We start from the raw sequence: 9,174 nt of genomic DNA, 5'->3' as shown, positions 1-9,174 counted from the left end.
GCCAACTACCACCACCCCCACCGCCTCGTGTTCTCGGCCCTTTCGGTACGCAACGATGCTCGGCGTGGATCGTTGGAGATTGTCGCAGCGATTGCGAAGGATCGCAGGCAACTACTGGTGCCGATGTGCCGGTAGGTCAGGATCATCGACGCTGCGCACGGTGCGTGGTGCAGAACTCGTACCGAGGCTAACGTGCCGCACTGTCCGGTCTACCTTCTTGGTCGACGTACATCGAACCGTCGGACGCGTATCGCACAGCTAGCGCGAGACGGAGCAGGGAGTGAGTCAACCGGTCAGTCAATTGGATGTCGATTGCTTCGAGATCAAAGTTGGCGGAGTTTGTAGGCGCGATTATGTGTGTTTCATGCGATGCACACCCCATAATCGAAGGGTTTGGAAATTATGAATGAGGTAATGCAGCAAAATGCTCCGTCCAGGGGTGCACACTGAAGCAACGTTCTAATGCTGCTCAAACTGTAAACCGTTGCTGGTTAAAGCTGTGGCTTTTGTAGCAAAACGCAGTGACCTAGAATATGAAGATCATCTTTACCAAATGCCCCGAAAGAAAGCAGCAAACAAGGTAAGCCATATTGTTGAAATTTGAAAACTAAAATGTTCCTCCCATACGCGCGCTATGGTAACGAAAAGAAAATCACCTACAACGGGGCGGACGAAAGCTAGACAGCAGCATTTCCAAAACAGATTTTGTTGCTCGTTTAATCCTGCCCCCAGTGTGGATGGTTCGCAGATGGACGGAAGGGAGGGCAATCCATGGTACAAATATGTTTATAGTCTGTTTGTGCCCGCAAGTCAACTGGCCAGCACATCCAAACAGTGGATTGAAAGAAAAACAAAATAACCCACCCCAAACCGCAGCACACGTCCCAGATTATCCCAGCCCAAACAAGGTTTTGGGGTGCGTTTTGCTCACTGCCCCGTGTATTTGCTTGCTCCGGGCTAAAACACACGCACCCCGGTGGGTGACAGTGTGCAGGAAACGTTTGCCATGCGCTAATGATCGCCCCTTGGTGCCTGGCATGCTCGGAGAAAGGGTGTTAACATGTGCCATTATGTTGAAGTAGTGTGTACCTTTTTTATTTATTTTTTGCTCCCTAACTCACGCTTAAGTGCTCCTTTAATCCACACAAAAAAGCAAAAACGAAGAAAATACATTTGCGAGACAGTGGCAAGTGTCACAACAAGAGTTTCGTGTATCGAGCGTTCCCTGTATGCGTGTGATGGACGCACGTGGCGGGGACGGCTTTTGACTTTGGCTAGAAAAATGTGAAAGTAAACAAGCTGCCCGGCCCCCGGCCCGTAGGTGTACTTGCTTCTGATGGATGAGAAATGGGCTGGCACGTGGTGTCAAATTTTCAGCACACATGTATACAGCAACAGCAGAGAAAAAAAAAGAGATGGAAAAAAGGAAAAACGTACCCCAGAACGTACAGAATAAAACTGTGGTCGATTCGGTGCCGGTGCAGCATCTGGCGTGTTTACAGCGTTTTCATTATCTCGTTTTTTTTTACGTTTTTGTTGAATGCTTTAGTCTTTGTGTGGGAGACTTTGGTTGTTTCTGGCGTGGCAGATTGCTGTGGTGCTTTGTTGTGATTGATTATAAATTGAAACTAATGTGAAAAGGAGGGAGGGAAGCTTTTCCAACTGATTTTTATTTAAACATGCTTTGGAGTGAGGTATATAGTTTTTGTTTTGGCTTTAATTACATACTTCAAATTGATTTGAGAGCTTCATTTCATATAGGATGATATGTAGGTAACCTTCATTTTTAAGTTGTTATGTTTAAAGCGTTGGTCTTTGTCAATAGTTTTATATTACAATTCTTTTAGTTCACAATGTCAATACCTCCTCATTTTTTTTAAATAATCCAACCTTGGGGCCCTTCACGATTCTAGTCAGTTTTTTGTATGGAGTTTAACAGTTAGCGGCTGAAATCATGTAAACACTCCATACAAAACCACACACAAAACTAGCCTGCAATTTTCAGTCTAGATTATTCTAGCCTCAAAGCTAGAATTAGATTCGAGTACCTGCTCGAAAAATGGCAAAACAAGGTGGTGTTTACATTTATCCCGAGGTGCATTAAAGAGATCTGGTGATGGAATTCAGAATCAAAGTGTATGTAGTCCAGGTGGTCTCATAGCATGTTGTTACAACCAAATTTTATTATCACCTTTTGGCAGGATGGGTGAACATTTTTGTTCAAACAAGCTTTCTAGAGGCTTGACGAATACTCAAAACACTCTTAAAATTTTCATTTCGAAACAGAAGCGATAAAAAACAGCCTTTTAAATACATACACCTTGGGATAAGCCCCCCTGTATATTATACCCACTTTGATAGCTGCTCGAAAACTGCTATACAATGCAAACAGCTGGTAAATTTCAGCCTACGAACTTAAAACGGAAAGGACCCCCTTGTTGGAAAGAAGCTGTCAAACTCGTTCGAATAGCTTAATAATTCACGACTTATGTATTTCTACTATACGTTTTTTCTACTATATTTACCATATCTCAATGTAACTAAAAATATTCACCTAATATAAGCCAAATGAACTGAAAACTTGAAATCAATTTAAAACTGAATTGAAATACATAAAAAATAAGATGCCATTAATATCTTAACATTATCCAGGGATTGTCAAACATAAACGACTGTGTTGAGTTATTCCTATGAGTTCAGATAGCAATGTATACTGCTGCAAAGCGCATGTTTGACATGACAGACCACCAGCACAGCAAGAACGTCGACCGCATGGTTTGACTTGCAAAACGCTCCTACACTATGCTAGGCGCATTATTTTGACCACTCGAATCCCTTGACATCGTTTATCAAACATTACTGACCACACACACACACACACACACACACACACACACACACACACACATCCACACATGCACGCGCCCGCATGGCCCGGTTAGAAGTGTCCTCCGGTAGGTTAGGATTGCATACCATTACGAGCAGCGTAATCAGTTTTATCATACCCTCTAATGAGTGCTTTGCGCCGTTCAAAAAACATTCGACCCGCTGTTTGCCGTCCGGATTGTGTAACCCGACATGGATCGTGTGTGTGTGTCGTAGTTTTTGGCGTACGGTGGAAAGGATTTTTGCGGTTCACTTTTCATAAAGCTCGCCCGCGATATTGCCGAGCCACAACGAGCATCGAGTGAAGGTGTAACGATGTCATAAAAGTAATGAAGATGAATAAAACTGGTGTACAGAAATGTGCCAGCCAAAGCCACTCAGGGGCGTATGTAAGTGTGTGTGTGAGTGTGCTTTTTTCTGTTCTTGTTGCTCCGTATGGTGCAAATAAGCAGACAAACATGGGTGGCATTATGTTGCGGCTACCGGTCGCATTAGATTGCAGGCAGAGCAAAGTGCGCTGCTGTTGTGCACTTTTACGGGCGTGTTTGTTCTAGATGTTTCTATGTTTTTTGTTGTTGTTGTTGCTTACACAAAACTGCTGTACATCGTATTGTCAACAGAAGGTAAAAATGAATATAAGTCATCTGCACAAAAGGTCATTTGGACGTTGGGAGCGTGTGTTTGTGCAGTTTGAAACTGATTATGAAACATGAAAGTAGAAAAGACAAAAAAAAAACTTTGCTACGTATGAAGTGAAATAATAAAAAAAAACAAGCTCGTTAACATGTCCACTGAAAGACATCAACGAGCATATAGAAAAAAGAAGAGCTAAAGCAGACATATGAAAACAAGAAATATACAAGTAAAAGAAAGAATAAAAGAAGAAGAAAAAAAAGAAAGACTTATATAAAAAATACACCTTCAACATCATCATCATCAAAAAAGAAATAAAAAGAAATGGAAAAGAATAAAAAACAAACGAAAAATGATAAAATTCCCAGCCAACATATAAAATTAAAAAAGACAATATTGATCAGCAAAATGTCAAGCAGGCTTGCAAAAGCTGTAGGTAAAACGAACAAACCAAACTCGCAACAAAACAAACCAATAACTAATTAGCAAAGCACCTACCCCAGCTTCCCAACATGTTTTCTACACACGCTAGAATGATGTCATTTACTCGAAAACAAAACTGTATGTCGCTGCTTTCCCCGTACCCGCCTATGCGGTTTTTTTTGCCATGGTCGATTAAGCAACGCGCTTCGCACCGTGTTCGCCACACCACGTGGCGTGAGATCATCATTAAGGATGCCTCGTATCTTTCCTTCTCTGAGTCTGCTAGCAGCCTCTGCTCACCTCTGCTGCATGCAACGGCACAGGCAAGCGCGGAAGCTGCTGAGTGTGAACGTAGCCGTTCTTGGGTATCATGGACTCCCGGGATCGAATGATCGTCGGTCTGGCCCACCTTTCCATCGAAAACGGGGTGACCGAAAACTAACCCACGCGGCGGGACAGGTTTGTTTGTGCGTTTCTATGCGCTTTTGTTTGGCGTGGTTTTTCCACCACTTTTTTTTTTGTTTTGTTTATGGGAAAGAAAGGGAAGGAAACGACTTTCAACCCCGTGGGGTATGGTGTGGCGCGACACGATCGTTTGCTTCCTGGTTCCTGCCGCGAAGGGGGGCAGTAGAGGAAGGTAGTGGTGGATTTATATGTTGCGATGATAGGGAAACATATGTGTGTGTGTGTGTGTGTTTTGGTGGCGCATGCAAAGCGCATGCACGCCTTGTACGCATTGGCGGCGCGCTCATGTGTATACGCACACCTTCCCCCGTGGTCAGTGATCGGCATCACGATCAGACACTATCATCATCATCATCATCATCATCATCATCGCCATCTGCATTCGGACGGCCTTCCCTTCTCCGATCCGGTGGCCAGTGGCTTACCTCAATCCTACATCCCCCCCCCCCTCGCCCTTCTTTCCCATTCCCTTTCGTTCGAGATGGTAGCGGTCGTTCGCGGTAAACCTCAGCCGCAGCAAACCCGCTGCTGGTGCGCTTTCAGTTTCGATCGTACCGCGACCGATTGCGGACGTAACTGCTGGCTGGCGCTGTTTTGCCGTTCGCTGCTCGCCGTTCGTTTCGGTACCACTTTCCAATCCATACACACACACACACACACACACACTAGCCTTTGATCCTGTCAGTTGTAGTTGTTTATTTTTGTTTGTGCTCCCGTTGCGCTGCAGTTGGGAGAGCTTTTAATAGGGGGGGGGGGGGAGCTGCTTTAGTCACGAAACTGCTGCCCAAGGCCCAAGATAATTCGCCAAGACCTGGCGCTTAATTTGTAAGTGTGCTTGCTGTCTGTCTGGGCGTGTGTGTGTGTGTGTTGTGATAATGCGTTTGCCGTTAAAATATAAACGTTAAATTCAATTAAAACAGTACCACTTTTCGCCTTGTGTCTCGGATCGGTCTATCCTTTCATCGCGCATTCTTGCTGCAACTGCCGCAAACACTTTCTCGATGGCAGTAGGTTGTTGTTTTTCTTTCATCAAAAAGCGCGGTGTGTGTGTGTGTGCACAAATTTTGCCAAGTGAAACCCGCGTTAAGGGTCCCGGTTGCGTCCTGCTCGTGTGCCGTGTCGAAGCGTCTTACGTGCAACGTCTTGCGATCGACCCACAGCTCCCCCCAAAACATCGAAGCTCCAGTGCAGACCCTTTGCCAGCGGGAAACCTTCCCCTGCTAGGGTGTTTGGGATAAGCGCAGAAAACAAAAGTCCACCTCACGGTCTACCCTTCCACACCGGAAGTAGTGATCGTTTCGAGGGGGAAAGTGACCGGATCGGGTTTGGAGCGGCTAATCCACGACTTGAGCGGGTTTGGGGAACGCGCGTGTGTGTATGTGTGAATAAGTGAATGTGTAAAAGGTTTTTCACGTTTAAGTTCACAGGTCCAAGCGTGTTTGTGTGTGACAAACGCACGAGCAGCTGGAGCACGATTCAAACTATGTTGCAGACAATTTTGTACCCAAAGGCAAAGCTCGATTTAGTTTAAGGTTATTTATCTTATTATTTTTCGATTTTAGTCAATTTTAGCGTGCATGTGTGTGTGTGTGTGTGTTTGTGGGTGTGAATGTATGTTTTATAACAGCTTCTTCAATCCTATTGCTCCCCATAGCCCACTAGCTAGCACAATCGTCTCCCCGCCTAAATCTCGCCCATCTTTCTTCTTCCAATCCATCGTGGATGCCGGTGGTTCGTGGTGTGAATTGGTGAATCGCGTAAGAAGCTGTGCTGTAGCAAAGCACCAACAGCAACAACATAAAGAAACAAATCTCCGTTAGGTAGTCCCGGTCCACGCGCAAGCAAAAACTCTCACTTTCCGTTGAAGCGGGCGCGCGCGACCGTTTGTGTTTGGTGGTTTTCGTGTTTGTTTTGCGTTTTGGTTCCTGCGCTCTTGTCGCGGAGGTGTGGTGCGGAAGGTGCGAGATTTGCAAAACGTTGCCACCGTCCGCGGGTGAAGCTTCGGAGGGAGAGCAGGGAAGGCATAGCACGGGACGGCCGGCTCCGGCGGTTGCGAACCAACCCAACCAACCAAGCCAGAAGCTTGTACGCGCCACACGAATTTAACGCCCTTCTGGTCTGGCGCAACCGAAGCCGCAGCCAGTGAGCAGCAGCAGATCGACGCGTCACGCGTCGCGCGGCTCGTTGACCACAATCAATTGAAAGGTAAGTACTTTTAATGATTTTTCACAATCACCGCTACGGTGCGGGGCCGGGGCACGTGTGCACACTGGCGCGCTTCACGGTAGTCGCGCTACAGCACGACTGGGGGATGCGTTCGCGCACGGGCGCACCGAACGCCAGTCGACGTGAGAGTTACTCACATTACGGCGTTACTTAATCTTTCATCATCATCATCACCATCATCACCATCGTCATCGTCATGGGCAAAAGGCCCCCACAGCCGAGGCTTCTTTTATGCTCGTCCTCCTTGTTTTGTGCGCGCGCGGGGGGAGCTTAAGACGGGAGCTCGACAATGCTCGTCTGCATAAAGCTTTGGCACCGGCACTGGCTGGATTGTCCCACTGCCCCCGGCCGACGGCGGCTGTTGTGTAATTGCACATGCATGCACACTTTCGAGCGTTGTACCGCGGCGGTTGGCCCGACCACCCAGCCACTCTGCAGCTTGTCTGTACATCTCGACTTCGCGTCTTGCTGAATCGACGGCAGATGAAATGGCACAGTTTCTTACACAGATGCTGATGGGTGGCTCAAGCCTCGCGGGTGTTGGGTAGGTCAGAAAACCCCCATCAAACCTCCTACCCAAAGCAGCAGCATAAGCGTGCTCTGGCGGGTGCGAGCGTCAGCGTACTTACCGGTTCGCTTTTAGATTGATTTTGGGGTACGTTGCACTTGGGGTTTCGGTTCGCTGATGGGTTTGCCCAGCGTTTGATGTTGCTGTGGTGGGACATTGGGGATGCTTTCTTTCTGTCTTTTTTCTTCTTCTTGTAAGTTACATCTCAAACGGCTACCGTTCGATAAATGATCAATCGAACCGAATAAAAGGTGTTTACGTTGTTCCTCGTGACGCCTGCCACTCGTCTCTCGTTTCATGTAACTCGGAAAGAGAGCAGAAAAGCAGAAGTGCAACGAAATGAAATGTTTCGGAGCTTTTCGGTTACTTTGAACGTAATGTTTATTGGGGGTTGTTTTTCGTTTCATCAGCAATGGAAGAATTGTAGCACTTATTATTTTAACTCTTTTATATTTATATAGCGGAATTTGGGGCAAGTGTGCCATAGGGGCAAGAGTGTCACCAAGCATTCCTTAAAAACTTTAGTTAAATGATCAATTGTGTATACAGTTGGTTGCTTTCCAATGACTAGGTATACTGAGCCGAATCTCATATAGATCAATCGATATTTTCCATTGTTTTGAACTGATTTATGTTGAGTTTCAAAATTGAGCAGAATGCTATAATTTTTTAATCCAACCAAATAAGCTCTCAAAGATCATGCGAACAATCAACCGAGAAAATATAAATACCACCGTATAGCTGAGAATTTTTTGTGGGGTTAGTTGAAAAAAACTTTCTTTTTGTCACTGAAAAATTAAATTTAAAAATAAGTTACAACTTTTGGGGCAAAAGAGCCTCTCTCTATTTGGGGCAAGTGTGCCACCATCTTTCATAGGCGCGAGCTGTCAAAAATGTAAACATTGTTGTAGCGTGCTGCGGAATGGTGCGCTAGTGTGAGCGGATTCCATCCCGGAAAAACAGAACAGTAACAAACCATATTGTGGTACAGTTGGTGGGTCAAAAAGGATTCATTGGTGACTCACGATATGTAGGAATACATACACCAGTGCCACAAACGTAACTATTTACAATTATCTAAGAAATACGTTTATTTTAACCAGGTGGCCGTCTTGCCCCATACGAGTGGCTCTCTTGCCCCACAGCCCAAAACACAACGTCTTTTTGGACCCTTTTTAAAACGCTTCAAAAACAATTCTGTTTGCACGTTTTTCAAGCGAAACTCATTTATAAGTGAGGAAATAGATGTAAAATGGTTATGAGATTTAAATCGGCTTTTGAAAAACACGTTTTAGTGAGTTATAACATGTAATGCTTAAGGTGGCACACTTGCCCCAAATTTCGCTAATTATTATTTTTTAATCATGCAAAAGTAATGAAGTTACGCTGGATAAATTAGAACAGTTTTGCATTGCTGATCACGATTATTGTCCTGAATATAATGTTGTTTTGTCCATTGGGTTACAGTGTCTTTTTAATATTCTTCATGAAATGTCAATATCATTTGCTTGAAGGTTGATGCGTGACAACACGAAAAAACTCAAAGTAAATTAGAATGTATGCTACCAATCGGTAGAAGTAAAACGAGACCAAAACTGAAGGGAAATAGCACAATTTTGACAATATCATGCAAACGATAAGAATATATTGCTCGACTTCTATTTAAAAAAAACTAGCAGCATATAGTCGAAACATACAGAAAGGGTGATCAACCCTGTGTACCAAATGTTCCAACCCGAACATTTGTAGGAAAATTGCAACAACACACACACACACACACACACACACACACACACACACACACACACACACACACACACACACACACACACAAAGACAGGAAACACTAATTACACCATTGATTGTGCGGTCGGTTCCAACCAATTACGCCCCAACGGCGTAGTGTAAGCAACCTTCACTAATCGGAGCAGGGGAGCAAGAGACGAAACTAGTGTGCGTGTGTGTGGGTGAGT

General features: G+C 45.1%; 1 protein-coding gene across 3 annotated transcripts in view; it reads left to right on the top strand.

The window, feature by feature from the left end:
- Nucleotides 1-4,950: 4,950 nt before the first annotated feature.
- The window catches only part of LOC121589180 (UDP-glucosyltransferase 2), a 30,140-nt gene continuing 25,916 nt past the window's right edge, over nt 4,951-9,174 (top strand). Inside the window, exons 1-2 of one of the 3 annotated variants that reach the window (XM_041907883.1) lie at nt 4,951-5,030; nt 6,062-6,612. The gene's annotated coding sequence lies outside the window, so the exon portion shown is untranslated. The remainder of the gene's footprint in view (nt 5,031-6,061; nt 6,613-9,174) is intronic. The other 2 variants (XM_041907881.1, XM_041907884.1) reach the window with 2 other exon arrangements.

This window comes from Anopheles merus, chromosome 2R, assembly GCF_017562075.2.
Source record: "Anopheles merus strain MAF chromosome 2R, AmerM5.1, whole genome shotgun sequence".
Classification (NCBI taxonomy): Eukaryota; Metazoa; Arthropoda; class Insecta; order Diptera; family Culicidae; genus Anopheles; species Anopheles merus.
This window is presented reverse-complemented; position numbering and strand designations above follow the sequence as displayed.